General features: G+C 35.1%; 1 long non-coding RNA gene across 1 annotated transcript; it reads left to right on the top strand.

The window, feature by feature from the left end:
• Window positions 1-7,947: 7,947 nt before the first annotated feature.
• Window positions 7,948-9,055, top strand: LOC125477164. The gene is made up of 2 exons (XR_007258337.1): window positions 7,948-8,495; window positions 8,605-9,055. It is a non-coding gene; the product is annotated as an uncharacterized LOC125477164 (long non-coding RNA).
• Window positions 9,056-16,861: the final 7,806 nt, after the last annotated feature.

Below are 16,861 nucleotides of genomic sequence, written 5' to 3'. Positions count from 1 at the left end.
AACTAAGTCATGAATAACTCATGTTAATACTTGTAATTAACAGGCTTCTGACAAAAAAAATAAAATAAACTCGAGGGAAAGAAGACAATCAAATTGAAATAATGTGTAAAAATAATCATATTGAGAAATTTTCATCCGACGTACATACAACAGCTTAATTAGAAGTCAAAAGCGCAATTTCTCTCAATCTTGTGTAATAGCATTACCTAGTTGTGGCGCGCAAGCGACTGATTTACATATGATGCCTATGTCAATGACCAAGAGATTCAGTTTATTTGACACCTTCGATGGGATTCTTATGTAAGAATTAAATCGTGAACAATTAACGTGTTCATACTTGTAATTAACATGCTCCTGACCAAAGAGGTATGATTGTTGTTATTTGTTAGGGTAAATTACACAAAACTACCTTAACTATTGTACCAGTCACAGTTTCATACTCCATCTTTAAAAAATGTCAATGTCATACCTCATCTACGAATTTATTATAATTTCATACCTTCGTCAGTTGTCTGTCAATTGCTCCGTTAAATGCTGAAGTGGCTTGAGGTGGGACCCCTTTTTTTATAAAAAAAATAATAAATATTACCTCAATATTTTAAAAAAAAAAAAAACTAAAAAAAAAAGAAAACCAAACCTAACTTTTTCCTATCCCATCCGTCACCCCCCACACTTCCTCCCTTCACTCTAGAACCCCACCGCCGCCTCTCTTCCTCCATCTCGTCCTCATCCTCCTCTAGCCGTCAGACCTCAAAACCACCATCAGAACCAAACCACTCCATCCCACCATCAGAACCAAACTATCTCCTTCCCCGTTCATCAGCCGTTTGATGGCTCCGATCCCATCAGACCTCAAACAAAAAATCAAACCCAATCCAAAATCAAATCTCATAATCCCACCCCCAGAACCCCCAAAAATCAAATCCAAAACCAAAATTTCATCACCTCTAAAACCATCAAGAATCAAATCGCATCCGTTGTCAACAGAACAAATTGTGTTCTGGGTCGTCAACGCCGACGCCTTCTGCATCGCCCTCCTCGAACCCGAACATGGTTGCGTTCGCATTGGCCTCTCGCTCTTCCATTCTTTGCTCTGGGTGTGGAGAGTCAAAAAGGACAGAGAAAACTAGAAGAGAATAGGGAGAGACCGAGAAAGAAAGGGGATGAGGTGTAGCGAGGTTAGTGGAGGAGGTGATGGAGGACGAGAGGCGGCAGTGGGGTTCTGAAGTGAAGGGAGGAATGGTGGGGTAGGGGGTGGAGACCGGTGGGATAGGAAAAAGGTTAGTGTGGTTTTTTTTTTAATTTTTTTAATATTTAGTTAATATTTAATTAATTTTTTAATAAAAAATTAGTCTCGTCTCAAGCCACGTCAGCATTTAATGGAGGAATTGACAGAAAACTGACAAAAGATATGAAATTGTAATAAATTAGTAGATGAGGTATGACATTGACATTTTTTAAAGACGGGGTATGAAACTATAATTGACCCAATAGTTGAGATAATTTTGTGTAATTTACCCTATTTGTTAACCTAAAATATAAAATAAACTCGACGGGGACAAACGGAGGAATTGACAGACAACTGACGGAAGGTATGAAATTGTAATAAATTCGTAGATGAGATATGACATTGACATTTTTTAAAGATGGGGTATGAAACTGTGACTGACCCAATGATTGAGATAATTTTGTATAATTTACCCTATTTGTTAACCTGAAATATAAAATAAACTCGACGGGGAGAAAACAAACAATCTAGCCAGAAAAACAGAGGTATTTTGAAAGGAAATTGGTATTAACACTCTAAATTTCTCATTCTACACTCCAAACTTTATATATTTAGAAATAAAAATACACTTGTGAGGAGCGTAGAATAAGATTTTAAAAAATTTGAAGTGTAGAATGAGAAATTTGAAATACCAATAACAATTTCCTTTTGAAATGCCTCATTTCGTTGAAAAATTATATGGAAATTGGAATCATGGATGCAGTTTGCCACGGACACCGATCTTTGAACCCGAAACCCAGAGGAATAAAGCTTGCCATTTATACACTGAGTTAGGAAGAAGGCTGGTACTTTTATGTGTACAAGAAATGAATTTAATAAACCCTTCAATCATTTGGGTTCAAGATGTTCTCTCTGGTCTCTACAAAATAAGACACTGTACTTAAAGTAGTTCATCAAGAATAGTAATTAATTTAAGAATCACTCTTATTGTACTCAGATTTTTTAACCTACTGTAGGATTTTGATTACTGGTACTATACTCAATTTTTTCGACCCACTGTGGAAAGCCTAGGTAGAGATGAATGTTATTTGACAAGAATGAAGGTAGGTACATTTATGTGTAAAAGAAATGTATTTGACAAGGCCTTTCTTTCAACCATTTGATTTGGGCTCAACCACTTATGTTGTACAAAATGTTGTCCGACAAAAGACACAGTTGTTGGAGAATAGTCCCGCGTCTGAGAAATGCAAAATTAATATACAATTTATATGTGGAGGGTTTACATCCATTTGTGTTTCTCAAATTTTATTGATTGTAAGACTGAAAATAGCACTCAAATAATACATTAACCCTTTCTCCTCAGTTGTCAGACCTCAATATAGGACGCTGGCATTTAATGCGCCACCTATGTAAACTAGCATACTGACATATTTTCACTTATCAACCAAACACTTGACAATGAAGTGATAGACGATCAGCCGAGAAGGTTCTCCTTTTCAGAATGGTGTCTCTTCGAGCGTTTCCCCAAGCACCTTTACGTCCTATCTTGGTCTATGTCATTAATTGCGATTCGCCATGTGGCTTGATTGTTTACTGACAAACCTGTCCTTGGAGACTTGTGCTGTAAAGTTTTCAGCCTTCCTACTTGCCATGGCAGTCAAAAAGTTCTTTATATATCCTGGTTAGTTTGAGATTATAAGCGGTCAGCTTTAGCGCTCGAGAGCATTCGTCTCTAAGCCCTTTAGACTTTGGGATTCTTGAACTTCTTTGGGCTTTTCATAGATTTTTGCCCAATCTGCACCACTATATGGGTCTAAAAGTGCCTTGCATTAACATTTACATTTTTCTGATACCTTTTATCCTTTTAACTTCTCCCCTTCTCCTCGACAATCTTGTGTAATAGCAGTACCTAGTTGTGACACGCTAGCGATTGATTTGCATATTCTGCCTACGTCAATGACCAAGAGATTTAGTGTAAACATTTACTTGGCACCTTCGATGGGATTCTTATGTAAGAATAAAATCATAAACCATTCATGTGTTCATACTTCTAGTTAACTGACTAAAGGTATGATTGCTGTTGTTATTTGCCTAAAAATAAAAATAAAACTCGACGGGAAGAAAACAATCAATCTGTCATAAAAACAGAGGTATTTTGAAATACCTCATTACATCGAAGGGTTAAGATATGGGTGCATGTTTGCTTTCACGTACACACCATCCGAAAGGACACCAACCTTCGAACCCGAAACCGAGAGGAGTAATGCTTGGCATTCATCCACTAGGTTGGGACGGAGGCCGGTACATTTATGTGTAAAAGAAATGGATTTTCGGGTTTTCATTTGGGTTCACAATATCCCCTCTAATAAAGACGGTACCTGGAGTAGTTCAGCAAGAATAGTAATTTAATATAATATCATTTCAAAGCATCCATTTACTTTTCACTTCTTTGATTTAGCTTTTCGAATAAGAGAATTTGAAACCCTAATTTTAGCAAGGGGATTTTAAAGCTTAGAAAAATAATAGTCACTTAGTGTTACGGTCTAGTAGTATTTGTTGCATTATCTTCATTTGTAAGTAATATGTCTTAAGTTATATTATTGTGAAGTTTAAGTTCAATGCCAATTTATCTACACACCTCTTAGTGTAATATATCGTTGTATAAAAAACCTAGAAAATAACTAAAGCCTTTTATTAAAAAGGAAATATAAGAAGCTGACACTATGGTCTAATAGAATTCATTATCACTTGTAACTAGTAGGTGAGTATTTTTATTTATTTATTTATTTATTTTTTTGGAATACAATGATATTATGTACACTAAAAAGGTCATGAATTTGGGCTAAAGCACACAATGGGCTAATAATTACAAATTTGTATCAAACTCTTCATACACGAGACTTGAACATAAGATTTCTATTTAAGCATTCCACAATGGTTTAGGCGAGTTTAATGTTTATATGAAAGAATCTGGCATCGTGAGTTTGATTTGTATTAAACTATTGGTACATTGGTGTGAGTTTGATAGGATTGAGTTTTAGAAGCATCACACTCATGAGTTCAACGTATTGAACTCAAAAAGAAGAATCTCTCTCATTGCACTCAAGTTTTCTGACCCAGTGTAGGAGTTTGATAATTGGTATCTCTCAATTTTTCGACCCACAGTGAAAGGCCTATGTGGAGATGAACGCTACTGGACGATGGTAATAAGTGACATAAGTTAGAGTTTTTAGGTTTAATTCTCGTCTATAGAAAGTTTAAAATAAATTATTATAGTTGTTCATTGTGTGACTTAACTCAAATTTAATACCTCTTTTGAGCAAATATACATATAAATATATATGCATGGATCCGAAGGGACTTGATGATGAAATTTTGCCGCATGAAGCCCATTGGGCCAATTAGTAGAGATGTCTATTTTTACAATACCCTGTTCAGCTTGGGCCTCAAATCGAACATTAAAATCTCAACTAATATTCGAATTAGTTATGGTTAAAGACTTAAACAAGTCGCTTTAGTCAACTCGAACATTAAAATCTCAACTAATATTCGAACATTAAAAACTATAGAGGATAGTTCATTTTGTTTTTTTTTTTTATTAAAAAAAAAAAAAGAAGAAGACATTTATATAAAAAAAATTATAAATAATCGATTTATCTATTTACGATAAGTTAACATTAGGTCACAATCTACTTTTTTGTGAAAAGATGGACAACTGATAGTAAACCATGATTATTTACTCATTTCGGGCTTGGAGAGGCTATGAAGAATTTCACCTTGCTAGTGGCCACAATCAAGCAGACTCACCAGCTCGTACGAGTAGATTGTCGAGGCAAAGCCACCAGCTGGTCCCCTTATTTAAAAAAAAAAAAAAACTTAATATTAACTTTTCTACATAGCGCTTTTGTATTTATACGAGCTGAATTTAGAAATTATTTCACAGAAAGGATAATTGAGTGTCGCTAAATTAATCTGTTAGTTTATTTATTTATTTATTTATTATTTTTAATACAAGAAGTAATTCACCATCAATACAATTCTGGTATCACATAAGTCGATAATGTACTTTTAACACTTGGATCAAAAGGTACGTAGAAGTAAAACCTAATACCTCAAAAAACACATATATAAGAATTTGAACTCGAATTAGAAGTTTCAACGTTTGCTCCCTTTCCACTAGGGGTGAGCATAAAATCATGGAACCGTAAAACCACGAAACCGAATCGAACCCTGGCAGAATAAACCCTAAAAAACTATTCCCCAAAAAAATCATCTTAAGTTCAAGAACTAAACCGAACCTTTCAAACCAAAAATAGTCCCATTCCAATTCCGATTCATGCGTTTTGAAAATCCTATAAAGCAAACCGAACCGTCTATTGATTCTTTGTTTTTATTTTAATATTCAATTAATTTAAAAACATCATATACCATCATTTTAAGCCCAGTATCAAATAACACTCGGCCCACAATCCATTAACTAAACCCATCTTATACTATAATTGGTAGAGTTCGAACGAGACCAAGTTATGGGATTTGGATCCCATCTTGATCTATTTTGCAAAGATTTTAGAGATCTTTACATCTTAGTCATTCATCGTGTATCATGCGATCAAAAGTGCATTATGTCATAAGTTTATGATAATCGGGATGATGCATATATTCAAGAATTATATATAATTTTTGTAGACCATAAATCCACAGAATTCAAGTCGAAATTGGCGTGAATCAAAGTATATGGTTTTACAAATAAATTAAGCCAAACCGTACCGAATCGAATGGTTAATATTTTCAAATCGTACAATTTTAATAATAAATTAAGCGAAACCACACCACATAAAAACGTACTGTTAATATTTTTCGATTTCACTAATTAGTTTAGTTGAATTCAAGGGAAGATTGTACTTTCTTAATTGAAATATCAAAGCAAAAGTACAACAATATGCGTGATTGGTATCAGGTAGTGAATGAGGCTCCTCCAATGATCTTTTTGGTGAGGATTTCAGAGATCTTTCAATTATATTCGTTCATCGTATATCGTGTGGTCAGTTTTTGTTAATTATTATTTATATTTAATTTTAAATAAAAACTTTACAATAATTCATAACCGTCTGATATACGATAAATGTATTTTATTTGAGAATCCTCAAATCCTTACAAAAAAAATCCGGAGAGGATTCTCCCTCCTAGGTAGTGGCCTGCCCAAAATTCAGAAGACAGAATGACGTGTCCTAACAATGCGCGCTTTATTTTATTTCTCCTTGTTTTTTTGTTTTGTTTTTTTGTATGATGGGAGTGAGTCATGGGATTTGGGAGGCTACGTGTTGGAGTGCGCGCCCTCACCTGTCGAGGTAGGTGGATGATGTACACCTCTAATACTTATTAACCACGTGACTCTACCTTCACCGCCGATCACAGTGGAGCCCACGTTTAACCCGTGTTCCCTCCACCTCAATCGGATACGCTGGACCCACTGAGGAAGCAACTTGTTTGGAGAGCGCAATACCCTTAATCATGCTTTCTCAATCAAATTAAAGTTTCATAATTTTGGACTTTTCCAGTGCAAAGTTTGGGGCCGCTATTAATTATTTATATTATATTCCATGGCTGTTCAAATCGTTTTAGACCGTTCGTTTAATTTGAATTAATAAGAAACTAATTACAAGTGATTAGCTAGTATCAATCTATTAAGACCTAATCGGATAAATGGTCCATATGGTGTTAATGTAATTGGAAGATGGTCCCCGTGGTAAAAAAAAATTAGGATTTAAGCCCTCGTGGTGTTAGTCTGTTAGCAAATTTAGTCCATAAGTGATTTTTCTGTTAAATGTCTGTTAAATACAGGGTAAAAATGTACACTTTCTTCCTTGTCTCTCTGCTCTCTCTCTACAATTTGTATTTTCTTGCTTGAGGTCATCAGGACCAGAACTTGAGGTTCTTCGAATGATTGTAAGCACGTGAGCTTCTTCGGAATTTGACATCAACCGTTGCCCCATCTAGTTAGGGTTGGTTCGGTATGGGATACCGAACCGAAAGTAGTATCCCGAATCCCAAACCGAAATTTTTTGGGACGGGAATTTGAAGACCAATCCCAAACCAAAATTTCGGGAATCCCAAATTTCGGGAATCCCAAAATATTTTCGGGATTTCGGGACAAATCGGGAATCCCAAATTAAAATATGAAATTATGAATTATTCTTCAAATAAATAATTTAAGAACACATTCATGAACTAGGAATGTCATTCATTCAACACTACCATTAATCAAATATTGGCATGCTTGATTATTTTATCAAAGTCAAAATTCAAATTAATTAAACCCTTTTGACAATCTGTTAAGAGACAAAAGAATCAAACCTTCTGAAATCATTAGCCATGACAGCAACAATAATAAAATCCAAATGAATATCAAACAGAACATGAAAAATATGCAAGGTGTAAGGCATTCCAGGTTGCAGAGCATGAATTAGAAACTACTAGCATCAATTATAAAAGAATAATATATATATATATATATATTAATAATATATAATTTCGGTTTGGTATGGGATTCCCGAAATATTGAGAAGTCAATCCCAAATCCCATACCAAAATTTCGGGATCGGTTCGGGATAGCATTCCGAAAATTTCGGGAATTTCGGTTTGGGAAATTTTTGGTTTGGGATCGAGATTTTTTCGGTTCGGTTTGGGATTTTCGGGAATTTTTTCCACCCCTACATCCAGTAGACCTCCACCTCTTTCCAAGCTCTTAGGCTCACACCTTTCTTCCTACTTCCAACATAACAGCGGATCTGTTCGATCGGGACCTAACTCTGGTTAGATTTCTAAGAAATCCTCAGGCCCCTTGACTCCATAGCTCCAAGTAACTGGCCTTATCACCTCTAGGCCATTGGGCTTGGGCCCACTAAGTTTCAGGGCCAGAAGGTCGTCCAATCAGCTGGAACACACTGGCTCAACGAGCAAAGTGTTGTATGGTTCGTCCGTGACCACTTTGAGTGAGGAGGTGAAAATGGAGTTTCGGGTGTCGAAAGTGGCGGTTTGGGTGTTCATGGTGGTGGCGGTGATGGGATTGTTGGTGGGTGGGTTTCTGATAGTGGCCGTCAAGAAATGGGTGATGTTGGTAGCAGTGGCGCTCTTTCTGGTGCTAGTGTTGGTGATTGTTGTTTGGAATTGTGTTTGGGGAAGAAAATGGCTTCTAGGTTTTGTGAGGAGGTACCCAAATGCTAAGCTCAGAGGTGCCATTGACGGATAGTACGTCAAGGTTACAAGGGTAATCACTCTCCCTATCTCTCTCAGATTTTCCTTTCCTTTTTAATATTTATTTATTTAGTTGCTTGCCCGCTCTTAAAATAATTGGGTTCTCTTGCTATTTAAATTAGATGCTTTCCCAATTTATTATTGATATTACATAAAGAATTCAGAAGAAGCTCACGTGCTCACAATTGTTCAAAGAACCTCAAGTTCTGGCTGCTGCCAATGATGACCTCAGGCAAGAAAATACAAATTGCAGAGAGAGAGCAGAGAGACAAGGAAGAAGGGGTACATTTTTACCCCTGTATTTAATGGACATTTAATAGAAAAATCACTTATGGAATAAATTTGCTAACGGACTAATACCACGAGGGTTTAAATCCTAATTTTTTTTACCATGGGGACCATCTTCTAATTACATTAGCACCACATGGACCATTTATATGATTAGGCCGGCTATTAAACTACAAGAATTTCTTCTGGTTCGCTATTTAGATTATTGGATTGGACCGAAATCTGCCCATTATAAAGATAGAGGTGTTTAAAATATTGGTATCGATGGAAATATCGATATGCAAATTTATGGAATTTATCGAACACCAATGTCAATATCGATTGTTGTTGATTGAAATTATGGAAATTTAAAATGAAATTTTAGGCATTTTCAAACTTTGGTTTGGTTGCAAGTGGCCCCTTACCATAGTGGTGGAAATGAGTTGAGTTATTGAATGACGGCGTGGTTCAAACCTCATCGGTGACTAATCTAATATCTAATCTTACAAAACCTATCGTTTGACAAAAACAAAAAAACAAAACAAAAAATTGGTTTGGACGAAATATAAGAATTTATTCGATATTTAACAAATATGTCAAAAATATCTACGATGTCTATCGATTTTAGCTTACACTAAAAAAAAATTTCCGGTATAAGGTAAAATTTGGACTTCACCCCACATTTTTGTAGACATCGAAATTTCAGTAAAACAAATGTTCACCAATGCATTAAAGTTTTGACGTGTCAAGGCATACATGGCATACGCCACGTGTTGTACAAATTATACACGTGGCGTGTGACTCAACAAAATAGGGAGAAATACCCTTGAAGGACTAAACAAGTTTTTCTTCTCATTTTGGGCAATGACAAGGCAAGTACATTTCAATCCATTGAGGATCAAAACAAGTTTTTCTTCTCATGTTGGGCAATGACAAGGCAAGCATACTTCAATCCATTACGGATCAAAGCAAGTTTTTCTCATTTGGGCAATGACAAAGCATACACATTTCAAGTTTAAAATGGTGTTAAGTGGGAAATTAAGCCATAAGTTACACCACTTCAAGTTTAAAATGGTATTAAGTGGGAAATTAGGCCATAAGTTACACCACTTCAAGTTTAAAATGGTATTAAGTGGGAAATTAGGCCATAAATTACACCACTTCAAGTTTTAAATGGTATTAAGTGGGAAATTAGGCAATAAGTTACACCACTTCAATTTCAATATTGCATTAAGTGGGAAAATTAGGCAATGGTGCTTGGAAAAGAAAAAAATATTTTGTGGTGGTGATTCATTCTCAAAGCCTATAAATAGGCTTCTCCATCAAGGTATCAAGCATCAACCAATTCACAAATACATTTCTCCACACACCAAAACCTTGAAGCCTTAGAGTTCTAAAGCTCTCAAGAAAATCCCGAAGGATCAAGAAAGCACTCTTCGTTCTTCGTCAAATCCACCAACTCAAGATCAAGCCCCGACGGCCCTTGAAGAAAGTGTTCATCCGTTCATCCCAAGATCAAGCCCCAACGGCCCTTGAAGAACTTCCACCAACTCAAGATTAAGCCCCAACGGCCCTTGAAGAACTTCCACCAACTCAAGATTAAGCCCCGACGGCCCTTGAAGAAAGTGTTCATCCGTTCATCCTAAGCTCAAGCCCCAACGGCCCTTTGGATCAACAACCTCAACAAATCCACACATACAACCGTTCATCCAAGATCAAGCCTCGACGGCCCTTGGATCAACAAACAAATCCACACATCTATTCTTCAAGATCAAGCCCAAAAGCCCCCTTGAAGAAAACCAACTGTTCATTCAAGATCAAGCCTCGACGGCCCTTGAAGAAAACCAACTGTTCTTCAAGATTAAGCCCAAAAGCCCTTGAAGATCCGCTCATCCATCAACATTCAAGATCAAGCCCCGAAGGCCCTTGAAGAAACTTCCATCAACCTTCAAGATCAAAGCCACAAAGGCCCTTGAAGAAACTTACAACTGTTCATCCAAGATCAAGCCCTGACGGCCCTTGAAGAAAGTGTTCATCCGTTCATCCTAAGATCAAGCTCCAACGGCCCTTTGGATCAACAACCTCAACAAACCCATACACCCATTCTTCAAGATCAAGCCCAACGCCCCTTGAAGATTCATTCATCATCCGTTCATCCTCAGATCAAGCCCCAACGGCCCTTTGGATCAACGACCTCAACAAACCTATACACCCATTCTTCAAGAACAAGCCCAACCCCCCTTGAAGATCCGTTCATCCAAGATCAAGCCCCGACGGCCCTTGGATCAACAAACAAATCCACACATCCAACCGTTCTTTAAGATCAAGCCCAAAAGCCCTTGAAGAACACACAACTATTCTTCAAGATCAAGCCCAAAAGCCCTTGAAGAAAACCAACTGTTCATTCAAGATCAAGCCTCGACGGCCCTTGAAGAAAACCAACCGTTCTTCAAGATTAAGCCCAAAAGCCCTTGAAGATCCGCTCATCCATCAACCTTCAAGATCAAGCCCAAAAGCCCTTGAAGAAATCCACACAACCATTATTCAAGATCAAGCCCCAACGGCCCTTGAAGAAAGCGTTCATCATTCATCATCCGTTCATCCTAAGATCAAGCCCCAACGGCCCTTTGGATCAACGACCTTAACAAACCCATACACCCATTCTTCAAGATCAAGCCCAACGCCCCTTGAAGATCCATTCACCAACTGTTCATTCAAGATCAAGCCTCGACGGCCCTTGAAGAAAACCAACTGTTCTTCAAGATCAAGCCCAAAAGCCCTTGAAGATCCGCTCATCCATCAACATTCAAGATCAAGCCCCGAAGGCCCTTGAAGAAACTTCCATCAACCTTCAAGATCAAAGCCACAAAGGCCCTTGAAGAAACTTACAACTGTTCATCCAAGATCAAGCCTCGACGGCCCTTGGATCAACAAACCTACACCCTACGAAGATAGAATCAGAGGACCAAATTTGAGAGAGATCGTAACCCCAAAATCATCAAACAAAATATTATTTTGTACACGTTATTCTTGTTTCTTGTTTCAAGGAACTTTCGTGTTCACAATTTTCACATATTTCTCTGATTTTTGAATATTTCCATAAATATAACGACTATATCGAATAAAATTTAAACACTAGCTAAGGTACAACCAAAAATTATGAAAGTTAAAGTCTTTTTCTAGGACCGTCATGTTGACCCAAATAAAAAAAAGAAAAAATTGGGTTCTAAAATCCTAAATTTCCAGCTGGCACAGTCATAGTCATTCATGGAATATTAGAAATTGAGGCATGCATTTTGCTTAGGAAATAAAAGTACAAATAATAATTCAAGACTGCTTCCTCATCGTAATGAGAAAGTCAAGCTTAATAATTAAAGCACATGTGAAATATGTAGCACCGACTAGTATACATATGGCTTTGTGGATTTGACCACTTTGTTTTGAATTTCAGAAAGTTCATGCATACTAACAAATATATCAAGTTTGCGTCAAAGTAGTAACCAATTTCTATTTACAAAGCATTCATTTGATAACCATTTAGATTTTTTCATATTGTTCTAGAGATAGAAGAGAAATACATAGAAGAAATGAAGATCTATAAGAGTTGACGAAGAATTGTCTGAGATATATTAGAAAACATACGTAAAATGAAAAACTAAAACTAGAAAACAAAAACTATCGGTCTATTTGATAATAGTATTATTTTCAGTTTTTATTTTGTATTAGAGATAGATAGAAAAATGTGGAATATAGTATGAACAATACTTGACTACTCAAGAATCAGTAGAACCTCCTACTCAAAATTCTCTATGTTCGAATCAGAGAGCTTTGTGTTTATGATTAGAACCGTTCATATTATTAATCACCCTGTAAAGATCATCTCTACAAAAAATGAATTAAAACTAAGGTTATTTAGTCAATCTATTGTAGTAAATATATAGACGATTCGTAGTTTTTTACCAATTCCATTCATTTGTTTTATACAAGTCGATGTCTTAAACCTTAATTTTAATTGGTTTTTTGCAAATGCGATATTTATAAAGTGATTTATAATGTGAACTGTTTTGATTATAAACACGAAGTTCTATGAATGCAACTAATAATTTTGAGTAGAAACTCCTATTCATTCTTTGAGTAGTCAAGTATTATTCATATAGTATAACTAATCCATAAGATACACAAAATTAAAAATACTTTTAAGTATTTTCATCATTCTTGATTTCTTCTCCTTTTACCCATCACTTCTTAAATTCTCTCTTCATACATTTTCTCGTATCTCAAGCACAAATAGTGACAATTAGCAACAAAATGACTTTAATTAATTGTTAATACATTATGCGGTGTTATGCTTCCAGACGTCGTATCAAGTTATTTGTCCCCTTTATGTATACGCATCATTGTTAGGACTTAAGCATGCGTACGTGTGCGATTGTCAAAAATATTGCTCTAATGAATATTAAGAAGAAAAATGTTAAGAAAATTCTTTCGAAAGTATAATTCTTCATAGATTTTATGTCATCTCATGTTTTTGATACAATTTCCGTACCAACATTATAAAACATTATGTCGAAAATAAAAGGTCATGGAGAGTCCATAAAGACTCCATAAAGAATTCTACTTTAAGATAGTCTCCTTAGCATTTCCCTATTAAGAAAGATTCAAATCGTTCTAAATTAGTAGTTAACGATTTTTGGCGTGAATTTATCAGTCGATTGGAACCAGGAGAGCAAAACCATAGTTCCCATGTTGGTTCAAACTGTACTTTACAACGATTGTTTTTATGTCTTGTGGGGTATATGTTCTTGTGTCGTTGGTGCAAACGTGCAACTACCGAATGACTTGATTGTCTTCATATGTAAACATTATTTTGGTGTGAGAAAAATCGATGGTATCTAAATAATTAGCCAAGAAATATAAGTATTTGAAGCATAAGACCCTTCGTTTTCATGAATTTGAGACTTCCGGTTGTTTGTGGGAGTTCATTCCTTTGTGTTTTGCTTCTCTTAATTAGAAGCTTGCAAGAAACACAAACACGAGTCTTGACCGCCGAAAGGATTGTGATTCAAACTAAACAAATTGTACGAAAATGATATAACTACAAAATGATGTTCACAAATATTTTTTTTGTTTTTTGTTTTTTATTATTACACATTTATTGACTCTTGTTTATTTATATCGTTTGATTCTTCTTTTATATATTCAACTCAAGTAGCAATTAAAAAATAAAAGTGTGTAGAAGGAGAATAAAACATGTAAAAGTCGCATCCTCTTTAGTTATTGTATCAACATAAAAGGATGTTGGGGGTCTTTCACGTAATATGAAAAAGACTTGTTCTTATTACTTGCTGGTTACTCTTAGTTGGGAAGTGAATCTTTGTGAGATTCTACCATATCTTTTAGATAATACCATGATTATATTGTAATATACCTAAAGGATAAAGAATTTACTTTCCTACTACTATAAATAGAAGCAGAATAGGATGAGAAATCACACGTTAAAATTATAGTATCATTTGGCTTAGGCTACCTTGGCATAATTTCATTGGATTGGCTTCTTCCCAATGGTCCCTACGGCTTGTCTGGCTGTTGTTATTTATCATATGTGGAAGGAGAAGAAGAACATAAGCCTTCTCCACAGAGGTATTATTAAAAGTAAATTGATTTCCATGGACCAAAAGCCTTCTCCAAACAACTTGCATATTTTTATCAATGAATGTCCTTCACGTAATAAGAAGTGGACACTTCTTGGATTGAATGTCCTTCCTTGAAGCTAGCATGCTTTTCTTCTTAGGTGTTTCCTCGACTCGTGTTGTAGTTGTTCGCATATCCTTTTGAATTGCCAGTGTTTTAGTTCTTTCTTTTCCCTCTTCGGTTTTTGTTTTTTTTCTCTCAATAAATTTGAATTTTTGGCTTTTCTTAGAGGATGAGAAAGGAGATTTTTATTTCGTGTGTTTTGTAATAGTGGGAAAACAAGGAAATGTCAGTTTTATGGGTTATAATGGATTATTTTAATTATCAATGAAGGAAGGTTGGTCATAAAAAAGTTATTTGTGTTTGATTTTTCATAAGGAAGGGGGTTGTGTTTAATTAGAAGTTGAAAGTATTTTGAAAGAGTTATAAGTTCACGGTGTTTTATAGACTTTATGTGAACTTAGGGTGAAATCATTTGAAATGTTACGGTGAGAGTCTGATTTCCTAAAGCTTAAAAAGTACTATAACATCTCTTCAAATTCATTAAATTTTTCATTTTTTTAAATGCTTTAAAATCAAATTCTAATTGAATACATATAGAGTTTTATGAACTACTTTAAAATTCGAAATGAATACACTCAGATTGCTATGAAGTTTATAAACTTTTTTAAATCTTGATTGAATACCCATGAACCTCTATGGATTCATTTAAGATCTTGATTGAATAAATATAAATTTGTAAACTCTTTTAAAATTCTTTAAACTCCTAATTGAATATACCCTTCTAAGAGTTGATCTCGTTGGACAAGGATTGTTTGCACTCCCGTGCCCTCCTGTTTGTATGGTCACGGTTAAGCTACGTCAACATTTTATATTACTATTTATTTTTGTCTTATTATCTTTATAAAAAACAATATAAAATGTTAACGTGGCTTAATCGTGAACAAATAAAATAGGAGAGCACCGGAAGTAGGAGGGCAGACAATCCTTGTCCGATCTTGGTGAGCTCTTTCCTCTGTCCCTACTTGGACAAATCTATTGTTTTTGGCACTGAATTATTGCTCCCAAGATACATGTAACAAGTACAGGGACAATAAAAAAATGTTACAAGTGAACTTATCTGCAAGTGATGTATTGCTTTGATAGATACGGTCTTCTTTAATAAAGTGCCTCTTGAGTTCAAACCTTCTATTTACCTGTATGTAGTGCAATTCAACTGTAACATAATTGACTCCAACCAATAGAAATATAAAAAAAAATATAAAAAATATAAAAACCGAACAACAAATTTGGATGGAATGGAAACCAATTCACTTTTCATGTTAGTATTCTTGCATAACAAATGTGACCTTAATATAACTTTGATTAGTAATGTCGTTTGTAATTGAACCTATCAGCTATAACATAAAACTTTCTAGTATGCTCCTGTGCATCCTCTGCTTCAAAATTTTAATCATTTAATTAAAGAAAAACTAATGAAAAGTATTTGAAAACTTTGAGTTTTAACGATAAGGACAAAATAAAAGGTAAAATGAATAGTATCAAGATTGACTTCTTAGTGTAAAAATATAATTTTTTGTTAAAATAAACAGTACTGCGTGTTTTTCGTTAAAACTCTCTTTAATTAATCAACGAAGATCCAACAGTTAAGCATCTGCCGTATAAATAACTTACAATGAGTATGAATATTCTGACGCTATGGTCATATTATTAGAAAAAATGGTCTATGCCAAAGCAAAAACCCTAGTAATGTCAGAAGTCCAATTGAATGACGAATTTTCAACCCCACATGTAACTTTCACATGCCATGAAGCCTGAGTCCCTCAACTCCAACTCCAAGTATCAAAAAGTAAAAAAATATCTCAAGGGCAAAGTGCTCATCTTTATCTTGTCCCATTCAAGGGGGGTTTTTGTTAGTCACAAGATGGGTGCATTTTGGTCAATGCACTTTGCCACAAGAATCATTCTTTTGCCTCTTTTGGGGATTCCCTTCGGTCGAATCCGAATTCAGATCAGATGTTCTTTGTGAGGATTTTAAAGATTTGTAAATTATATTTGTTTATCGTATGATTAGAAATTATTTTTAATAACTTTATTTAAAATTAAATACAAATAGTATCTGATAAAAACTAATCGCATGATATACGATGAACGAACATGATTTACGAATCGTTAGGATCTTCACCAAAATGATCTAGAGAGAATCCTGTTGGCTTTCCATCAACCCCTGATTGTGTTTCTGACCAATTCAATGTTCCGAAGTAGCCTCCTCTCGCAGTCTCATTTGACCATTCTCACTCATCTCTGCTTAATTTAATTTGAGTAAAATGTTGTTTGACACTATGAACTTTAACGTCAATTAAAGTTGACTTATTCATAAATTAAAGATTTAAACTTTTCAAAGTTGGCAATTCACTTCAG

The sequence above is a fragment of a genome, unplaced genomic scaffold, assembly GCF_019419815.1.
Source record: "Pyrus x bretschneideri cultivar Hongxiangsu unplaced genomic scaffold, Pyrus_bretschneideri_v1 Contig20, whole genome shotgun sequence".
NCBI lineage: Eukaryota > Viridiplantae > Streptophyta > Magnoliopsida > Rosales > Rosaceae > Pyrus > Pyrus x bretschneideri.
The sequence above is the reverse complement of the archived record's forward strand: the minus strand, read 5'-3'. Positions and strand labels throughout refer to the sequence as shown.